The 10,530-nt window shown below is 43.4% G+C and overlaps 1 pseudogene; it reads right to left on the bottom strand.

The window, feature by feature from the left end:
• LOC143925954 (protein FAM200A-like) overlaps nucleotides 1-10,128 on the bottom strand; it is a 37,443-nt pseudogene extending 27,315 nt beyond the window's left edge.
• Between the last annotated feature and the right edge of the window lie 402 nt (nucleotides 10,129-10,530).

Genomic DNA, 10,530 nt, shown 5'->3' with positions numbered 1-10,530 from the left:
TACCTCGAAATGAGCAGACTTCCCTCCGAGCGGGAACAGTTTGCTCATTTCGAAAGTAGCCTACACACGGGCGGACTGTCCGCTCAAACACAGTTTCAGCGGACAGTTTTTCGGAATTTCCGAAAGACTTTGTCCGTCAAACTGTCCGCTGAAACTGTCCGCTGAAAGCCCACACACGAGCGGACTGTCCGCCCAAACACTGTTCAGCGGACAAGGTTGGGCGAACAGTCCGCCCGTGTGTACGCGGCCTAAGAGTTAATATGGCACAAAGGTGTCTCCACTGATTCTTTCTCACCAATCCTTGTTTCCCTAATAACCCAAAATGTTCAAAATCCAATTGTCATTGAGACAGAAAGTGAAGTGAAATCTTCTGAACAGGGGCACAGACAGAAAAAAAAATGTTACAAGGTGATAACCCTGTAACATTTATTATCCAAAAAGATTAAAAATTTATTTTTGGGATGGAGCTACACTTAAAAAAATTTACCTGTTCCAAATTACAAACATATTCAACTTAACAACAAACCTACAGTCCCTATCTTGTTTGTAACCCGGGGACCGCCTATATACCGCTGTTCAGAGTATATAGGGCCTGGGGGCCCCACACCTTTTTTTTTATTTCGATGCGGGGTTCCCCTTAATATCCATACTGGACCCAAAGGGTTTCATGATATCTTTGCTTTCTAATGGCGCGTACACACGTAGCAGACTAAGTCCGCTGGACTTTCTGCCCGACTTTCTGCCGGACTTTCCGAACGAGCTACTTGCCCACACACGGCACTTTTTCAGCGGACTAATACGGCGTACTAAGTCTGCCTGACTATCCGCCGTACTTTTGAAATGAATGGACTCGCCCACACACGCAGAGGAAAGTCCGCTCATTTTGAGCACGTCTCCAGGTAGCCAGGACCAGCGAAGGAGGCGTCGCTGGCCCCGTCACCTGGTATGGATTTAAAGGGGAACCCCTACGCCGAAAAAATTGGCATGGGGGTCCCCCCCAGGTCCATATCAGACCCTTGTCCGAGCGCGCTACCCAGCCGGCCAGGAAAGGGGGTGTGGACGAGGGAGCACCCCCCTGAGCCGTGCCAGGCCGCGTGCCCTCAACATGGGGGGTGTATTGGGGAAGGGGGGCCGCACGTCTCCCCCACCCCAAAGCACCTTGTCCCCATGTTGATGATGACAAGGGCCTCTTCCCAACAACCCTGGCAGTTGGTTGTCCGGGTCTGCGGGCGGGGGGCTTATCGGAATCTGTAAGCCCCCTTTAATAAGGGGGCCCCCGGATCCCAGCCCCCCACCCTATGTGAATGAGTATGGGGTACAATGTACCCTTACCCATTCCCCTGTAAAAAAAAAAGTAAAAAAAAAACACAACACACAAGGGTTAAAATAGTTTATTGCACAGCTCCGGGGGTCTTCTTCCGTCTTCGGGGGTCTTCTCGCCGGACTCCTCCGCTATCTTCTGCTCTTTTGCTAGCTCTTTCACTAGCGGAGGAGCCCGGCTTTCTTCTTCGCTGCCGCCCTCTTCTTCCGACTTCGGGTGTCTTGTCCCCCTCTTCGGGGGTCTTGACCCCCTCTTCGGTTCTTCTTGCCGGGCTTCTGTCGCCGCTGACGCCATCTCCTGTTCTTCTGTTCTTCTTTCTTATTTATTCTATTAAATTATATATTTTTTCTATTCTGTTCTAATCTTTTCTATTTGAATTAAAATTTTTGGAAGATGGTTAGTTACTTATACTTACTTATATATATCTGTCACATCAACTTTTCATACTTGCAGTGCACCAGTGCAAAAAAAACACACACATCTTATTTCATTTATTTTTATGGTATCAATGAAGTTGTCAGCATGCCTGATTGAAGAAGTCAAGAAGAAAGTGCACATGCTGTATGTCATTGTCCACTTGCCACAAGTTGTGTATTGTATTGTCCACTTGCCACGACACCTGCCACAAGTTGTGTATTGTCCACTTACCACGACACCTGCCACGAGTGCCACGTGACCTGCCACGAGTGCCACGTGGCCAGCCACGAGTGCCACGTGACCTGACACGAGTGCCATGTGACCGGCCACGAGTGCCACGTGACCAAGTTGGGGATTGTCCACTTGCTACGTCACCTGACACCAAGTGACCCCAGATATAGGCAATATGCCAAGTACTTTTCTGCAGCAGAGAATGGCATTTTGCGACCCGACTTTGGGGCCACGTATCTCCAGGCCACTTATAGCTAGAAACCCCAAATTAGGTATGCAAACACAGTAGACCTAGCACTATAACATCTTTTGGGGTTTCTAGCATGAAGTGACCCCGAGATATGTGGCCCCAAAGTCGGGTCACAAAATGTCAAGCACTTTTCTGCAGCAGAGAATTACATTTTGCGACCCTACTTTAGGGCCACATATCTTGGGGTCACTTATAGCTAGAAACACCAAATGTGGTATGCAAACACAATAGCACTAGCACTACAATATCTTCAAATTTGGGTTTTCTATCCCCAAGTCACCCCGAGATACGTGGCCCCAAATTCGGGTCACAAAATGTCAAGCACTTTTCTGCAGCAGAGCATTACATTTTGTGACCCGAGTTTGGAGCCACATATCTCGGGTCACTTATAGCTAGAAACACCAAATTTGGTATGCAAACACAATATAACTAGCACTACAATGTCTCCAAATTTGGGGTTTCTAGCACTAAGTGACCCTGAGATACATGGCCCTAAATTCGGGTCGCAAAATATTTTCGAATCCGGTTGAAATAGTTTCGAATGCGGTTGAAATAATTTCGAATGCGGTTGAAATAATTTCGAATGCGGTTGAAATCATTTCGAATGCAGTTGAAATCATTTAGAATCCGGTAGAAATATTTTTGAATTTGGTTGAAATATTTTCAAATGCGACCGATTTTTCGAATTCGGGAGAAAACGAAATGAAATCCGAAAACGAATTTAACGAATATAACTACCGTATATACTCGAGTATAAGCCGAGATTTTCAGCCTCTTTTTTGAGGCTGAAAGTGCCCCCCTCGGCTTATACTCGAGTCATCGCTGTCTGCCCGCTCGATCAGCGTGTCGAGCAGACAGACAGCGGCCATTCTATTCAAAAGCCGCGCCTCCGGCTCCGCCTTCGCCTGTGATAGGCGGAACACTGAATTTCCCAGCAGCCTGTGTTCCGCCTATCACGGACATCGTATCATCCTCGTACTACGGACGAGGATGATACGACGTCTGTGATAGGCGGAACACAGGCTGCTGGGAAATTCAGTGTTCCGCCTATCACAGGCGAAGGCGGCGGCGCAGCTTTTGAATTTTACAATGGCCGCCGACGAAGAGGGCACGGGACGGAGGCAAGGCAAGGCACGGCACGGCACGGGACGGGACGGGACGGGGGCAAGGCAAAGCACGACACGGGACGGATGCAAGGCAAGGCACGGCACGGGACGGAGGCAAGGAGGCAAGGCACGGGACGGAGGCTCGGGACAAAGGTAGGCTGGACACACACACACACACACACACACACACACACACACACACACACACACACACACACACACACACACACACACACACACACACACACACACAGGGATGGATGGAGACACACACAGGGATGGATGGATGGATGGATGGATGGAGACACACACACAGGGATGGATGGATGGATGGATGGAGACACACACACACAGGGATGGATGGATGGATGGATGGAGACACACACACACAGGGATGGATGGATGGATGGACACACACACACACAGGGATGGATGGACGGACACACAGGGATGGACGGACACACAGGGATGGACGGACACACAGGGATGGACGGACACACAGGGATGGACGGACACACACACAGGGATGGACAGGCATGTCTCACCCTCGGCTTATACACGAGTCAATAAGTTTGCCAGTTTTTTTGGGGGTAAATTGGGGGCCTCGGCTTATATTCGGGTCGGCCTATACTCGAGTATATACGGTAAACTAAATAAATTAATTAACAAATTAAAACGAAACTAAACAAATTTTTTCCTTTTGCACATGTCTAGGCTCAACACATCCAGCTGCCAAAAATAAGGACAAGCGTGTCCCATGGCCACATGCTGATGAGGATGCACCGTGTCCACGACCAGCACTGTTGCCTCTAGACACAGAACCTGCTTGCTTCTTTTATTGGCTCGTGACTGTCTGCCTCTCCTTTTTGGCCTTCCAGACATACTAATGGCCCACAGGGAGATGTAGCTGCACAAAGCTGGGACATATATACTGATTATACTGCAGCTAGCAGAATCAACTGCCAGCCTGTAGTATTATTACTATGAGAACACCAGCAATCGGGGTAGCTTTATGTGCACACTGTGCAGATGACACAGTACACTGACTGTAATTACTGCAGCTGCCTGTGGTATAGGATCAGCAGAACACCAGCAATTGGGATAGCTTTAGGTGCACACTGTGAATATGACACAGTACACCAACTGTAATTGCTACAGCTGCCTGCAGATAGGATCAGCAGAACACCAGCAATTGGGGTAGCTTTAGGTGCACACTGTGCAGATGACACAATACACAGACTGTAATTACTGCAGCTGCCTGCCTGCATTATAGGATCAGCAGGACACCAGCAATTGGGGTAGCTTTAGGTGCACACTGTGCAGATGACACAGTGCACTGACTGTAATTGCTACAGCTGCCTGCAGATAGGATCAGCAGAACACCAGCAATTCGGGTAGCTTTAGGTGCACACTGTGCAGATGACACAGTACACCGACTGTAATTGCTACAGCTGCCTGCAGATAGGATCAGTAGAACACCAACAATTGGGGTAGCTTTAGGTGCATACTGTGCAGATGACACAGTACACTGACTATAATTACTGCAGCTCCCTGCCTGTGGTATAGGATCTGAAGAACACCAGCAATTGGGGTAGCTTTAGGTGCACACTGTGCAGATGACACAGTACACTGACTGTAATTGCTACAGCTGCCTGTGGATAGGATCGTCAGAACACCAGCAATTGGGGTAGCTTTAGGCGTACAATGTGCAGATGACACAATACACCAACTGTAATTACTGCAGCTGCCTCCCTGCATTATAGGATCAGAAGAACAGCAGCAATCGGGGTAACTTTAGGTGCACACTGTGCAGATGACACAAAACACCGACTGTAATTACTGCAGCTCCCTGCCTGTGGTATAGGATCTGAAGAACACCAGCAATACACTGTGCAGGTGGCACAATTCACAAACTGTATTTGCTACAGTTGCCTGTGGTATAGGACCACCAGAACACCAGCAATTGGGGTAGCTTTAGGTGTATACTGTGCAGGTGGCACAATACACTGACTGTAATTGCAACCTCTTCAAATGAAATTCAAAGACACTGTCTCTCCGTCTATCCCTCTCTCTCTCTCCGCCAACGCAACACACTACGCAAGGCTGCCGGGCAGGTGGCCTTCTATAGTGTGGGGCATGTACTAAACTCCCTGAGCCATAATTGGCCAAAGCCACCCTGGATTTGGCCAATTACAGCTCGCTGTACAGACGGCACAGTGATTGGCCAAGCATGCGGGTCATAGTGCATGCTTGGCCAATCATCAGCCAGCAGTGCACTGCGATGCCGCAGTGAATTATGGGCCGTGACGCGCCACTCGAATTTGGTGCGAATGGCCCATAATGTTTGCCAAACGTTCAAACAGCCGATGTTCGAGTCGAACATGGGTTTCGACTCGAACACGAAGCTCACCCCTTCTCACCAGATCGGAAATTCTCGGGGCAGTCTATGCAAGAGCACAACAAAGATCATCTTCTGCAACAAGTCTACTTCTGTATTTAGACTTGAAAACCAACAAGCTTGAAAAGCCTGTTTCACAAAGATATGTTGTTGGAAATGGAAGAAGAAGGCACAACACAATCTCAGACAGAAAAGCATATGACTGCAAACACTTGATCCAGAATTTATTAACGGACATAGAAGAGAAATAATTTTTTTCTGCATCACTGGTAATGAACTGCTCTTGTGCATTCTCGGGAACATCTTCAACTTTGACTGCGAATAGACTTCTAGCAAGTGCAAACGGGGTGTCAGGAAAATTTGGAAAGTACGATGAAATTTTGCAAGTGTTCTTTGACAGAACTTGTTGTTTTAATCCTTTTGTCAAGTTCAGTGTCAAGTTCCTCAAAGAAAGCAGATAGCTTGGGCAACATGTAAATTCTATTTTCAACCAATTTTTGTTGCCAAAGTTGAAGTTTCATTTGGAATAATCAGATCTTTTCAGATAAATCGAGGCATGTTGCATTTGGTCCTTGAAGAGATAAATTTAACTTGTTCAAGATTGCAAAGATGTCAACCAAGTAAGCTATTTTCTGCAGATCATTTAACTCACTGAAAAGTGCTTCAAACTGCGGTTTTGCTTTCTGATTAAAACATGTTTTTAGTTCATTACGAAGATCAAAAACACGTTTTAAAACTTTTCCTCTTGAAAACCATCTCACTTCAGTGTGAAATAACAGAACATTAGCGGAAGCTTCCAATTCATTACAAATTTTTGAAAAAATCGACTGTTTAAAGCACTCGCTTTTACAAAATTGACGGTACTGATGACGCTTTTCATTACTTCTTGTAACTCTTGTGGCAGCTTCTTCATTGCTAACATTTTTCGATGAATCATACAGCGAGTTCCAATGGCTTTTGGCAATTCATTCAATACCAAACGTTGAAATCCAAACCGATATCCTTGCATAGCTGGAGCACCATCTGTGCAAACATCACAAACCTTTTCCCAAGGGATCTCATGTTTTTCCAGAAATTAACCAATTGTGTCAAATACATCATGTGCAGTAGTTGTTGTTTCAAGAGGTTTGCAAAAAAGAAACTCATCTTTAAAGTCACCATCATAAATATACCTCACGTAAACCAGTACATGAGAACAATTTACAACATCTGTAGAGTCATCAATCTGGATGATATATATTCCAAGTGGAGCAGATCTAATTTCCTGGATTACCTGATCAATAATATCAGCAGACATGTCATCTATTCTCCTGCTGACAGTGTTGTTAGATAAGGAAATTGCACTCAATTTCGTAACAAATTTGGCTCCAATTATTACTCGAACAATGTCCTTGACTACTGTGTCCTTGACTACTGGCAACAGCAAATCCTCGGCAATGGTGAGGTTTCTTAGCTCTGGCGATTCTGAGAGCCACCAAATATGAAGCTTCAACGGCTGCTAGGTTTTGCTTGTGGTACCTGCCACCAGTATCAAGTCTGCTTTTCTTGACACCATCAGCTTTGTTTTTAAAATACTGGATATCCTTGCCAGCAAAGCTCGGAGGCTTGGTATCAAAATTATGTTTCAGTTTGTTGGACTTCATAGATTTGGCTGATAGAACTTTATTACAAATAAATTAAAAAAAAGCCATAGGTAGCTTTGTATGCGCAAAAAAGAACCCACGAATAAAAAGAGAAACATTAATTAGAACAAAAGAAAATGGAGGGTTAGCATTACCCGATTTTGATAGATATATGCAAGCAGCATCATTGGTTAGGATAATTGATTGGCAGCATAATATAAAAAGCAAACAATGGGTTACGCTGAAAAAGGATATTACGGAAACACAACTCAAATTCCTGCCCTGGATAAAGTCGGAATTAAGATCGGAAAAAAAAGCGTTGCCACTTTTTGTGAGAGCTACTTTAAAGATTTGGGATATGGTGCTAAAAAAAGGAAAACTTTCCACTAGGATGGGACCCCTAACTCCATTGATGTCGAATCCAGAATTTTAGACAGCTTTTGAAACTACTAAATATTTAAAATGGAATAAAATGGAGAATGTGAGGTTGGTTCAGATCCTGGAGGATGGCAAAATCCCAAAGCTTTCTGATTTTGGAATAGAATATAAAAATAGGTGGTTACAATATCACCAACTAGAAACATTTATGGAATTAAATAAACATTTAGTAATTAGACCAATAACCAAGTTCAAACAGATAATTCTGAAAGAACGAAATTCAAATAATAAACTATCCAAGGTTTATGAATTACTGTTACCTATAGGAGCTTTTAGGGATCTAACTGGAATAAAACAATGGGAAGAAGAACTGGGAGAGATAATTATAGAAAAAGATTGGAAAAAGATTTTCAGAATAATACATAAAGCTACCACGGCGATAAAATATCAAGAAAGAAATTATAAGGTGGCAATGAGATGGTATTGGAGTCCAATGGCATTAAAAATAATTAATAAAGGAAAAACAGAGAAATGTTGGAGATGCGAGATAGAAAAAGGGACATTAGAACATATTTGTTATGGATGTGATAAAGTAAGAACATTTTGGACTAAGATTTTTGAGATATATCAAAAAGTAACTGGAAAATAATTAACTCCAGATATAAAGATAGCATTATTTTCTCTTATGGTAGATACAGTTGACAGCATGAAAACCGAGATACTACAATATATGACTACAGCAGCAAAAACAATAATAGCACGGAAATGGAGACAAATAGTCCAACCATACTAGAATGGATCTGTGAAATGAACGAAATGCTTTTCATGGAAAAGCAAGTGAGAGAAGAGGGATATATAGGTAGCCAATTGCCAGCAGTATGGAAACAATGGGAAGAGTTTCGGTCCTCAAGCAATATGGCAGAGTATTTCTAAATTGAAAATAATAAACTTACGGGGGAGGGCGGTAGGAGAGTGAGAGGGAGGATATATATCCACTTCCCACCCGGCCAATGCACATATACGGCCGGGTGGGAGCCGTCTACTCCTGATAGGACGTTCAGGAACGTCCATCAGGAGGAGCGGGATCGCGCGCGCGCGTGCCCGCGCAGCGGCGCGATCCCGATGCGCCCGTGTCACCGGGACACGGCGCATCTCAGATCGGTAGGAGGGCTCTGTGATTGGCCCTCCTGATCACATGACGGCCGTGTCCAATCACGGCCGTCATGTGATGTAAACAAACAGCCGGTTGCTAGGCAATCGGCTCCTCCTCTCCTCACACAGAAGTCATCGCTGAGGAGAGGAAAGCAGATTGCTGCAGCCGGCTGATGATCAGTGAGTATGAGCTGTTTTTTACAGCTTTTTACTCACTGATCTTCAGTCTAGTGTAAACACACAACACACCACACAGTGTAAACACAGTCCCCACATATGTCCCCATAACACACATGTCCCCAAAACATACATGTCCCCAAAAAATAAAAACACATGTCCCTAATAATAAAAACATGTCCCCCACATATGTCCCACTAAAATCACTTGTCCCAATGATTATGTGCACACATATGTACGTGATCACCTGCACACATATGTACATGATCATTTGCGTACATATGTCCGTGATCACACAAACCAATTATTATACACTTAACGGAATTTTTTTTACCAAAAACATGTAGCAGAATACATTTTGGCTTAAATTTATGACAAAATTTGATTTTATTGGATTTCTTTTAAAATAGAAAAAAGAAAATATTGTTTTTTTTCCAAATTTCCGCTTTTTTGCGCTTATATCGCAAAAAATAAAAACCGTAGAGGTGATCAAATACCACCAAAATAAATCTCTATTTGTGCGAACAAAATGATAAAAATTTCATTTGGGTACAGTGTAGCATGACCGCGCAATTGTCACTGAAAGTGCGAGAGCGATGAAAGCTGAAAATTGGGCTGGGAAGGAAGGGGGCGAAAGTGCCCTGTATTGTAGTGGTTAAATATATAGTAGGTTTTTTTTTTTTTTTGTGTGAGTGATAATGTGTAGGTTGAGGGATAGTACGATTTAGGAGGGGTTATGAAAGGAAATTTAATTTTTGAAGCTATATTAGAAGAATTTTAAGGAATGTAAATATGTATGATGTTGTAAGTTGATAAGTATGAAATGAGATTGTTAAATTTTTACATATATATTGTCTGGTGAAATAAATAAAAAGAAGATATGAAACAAATAATGCATTGCTGTTTCTCAATTCCTGCTGCAATTATTGAAGTAAAACCATACTTAAAAAATTGTCACTGTAGCTTCTCTTCTTAACCACTTAAGCCCCGGACCATTTGACTGCCCAAAGACCAGAGCACTTTTTGTGATTCGGCACTGCGCCGCTTTAACTAACAGTTGCGCTGTTGTGCGACATGACTCCCAAACAAAATTGACGTCCTTTTTTCCCCCACAAATAGAGCTTTCTTTTGGTGGTATTTGATCACCTCTGCGGTTTTTATTTTCTGCACTATAAATAAAAAAATTGTAAAAATTTAAAAAAAAAACACATTATATTAAAATTTTTGCTATAATAAATAAATATATACTTTTTTCCCCCTCTGTTTAGGCTGATACATATTCTTCTACAAAAAAAAACCCCAATAAGTGTTTATTGATTGGTTTGCGCAAAAGTTATAGCGTCTACAAAATAAGGGGATAGTTTTGTGCCATTTTTATTAATATTTTTTTTTACTAGTAATGGCGATGATCAGGGATTTTTATCATGACTGTGACATTATGGTGGACAGATTGGGCACTTTTTGGAGTGATTTTGGGG

This window comes from Lithobates pipiens, unplaced genomic scaffold (assembly GCF_037356315.1).
Source record: "Lithobates pipiens isolate NorthernLeopardFrog02 unplaced genomic scaffold, aLitPip1_a1.2 Scaffold_10, whole genome shotgun sequence".
Classification (NCBI taxonomy): Eukaryota; Metazoa; Chordata; class Amphibia; order Anura; family Ranidae; genus Lithobates; species Lithobates pipiens.
The sequence above is the reverse complement of the archived record's forward strand: the minus strand, read 5'-3'. Positions and strand labels throughout refer to the sequence as shown.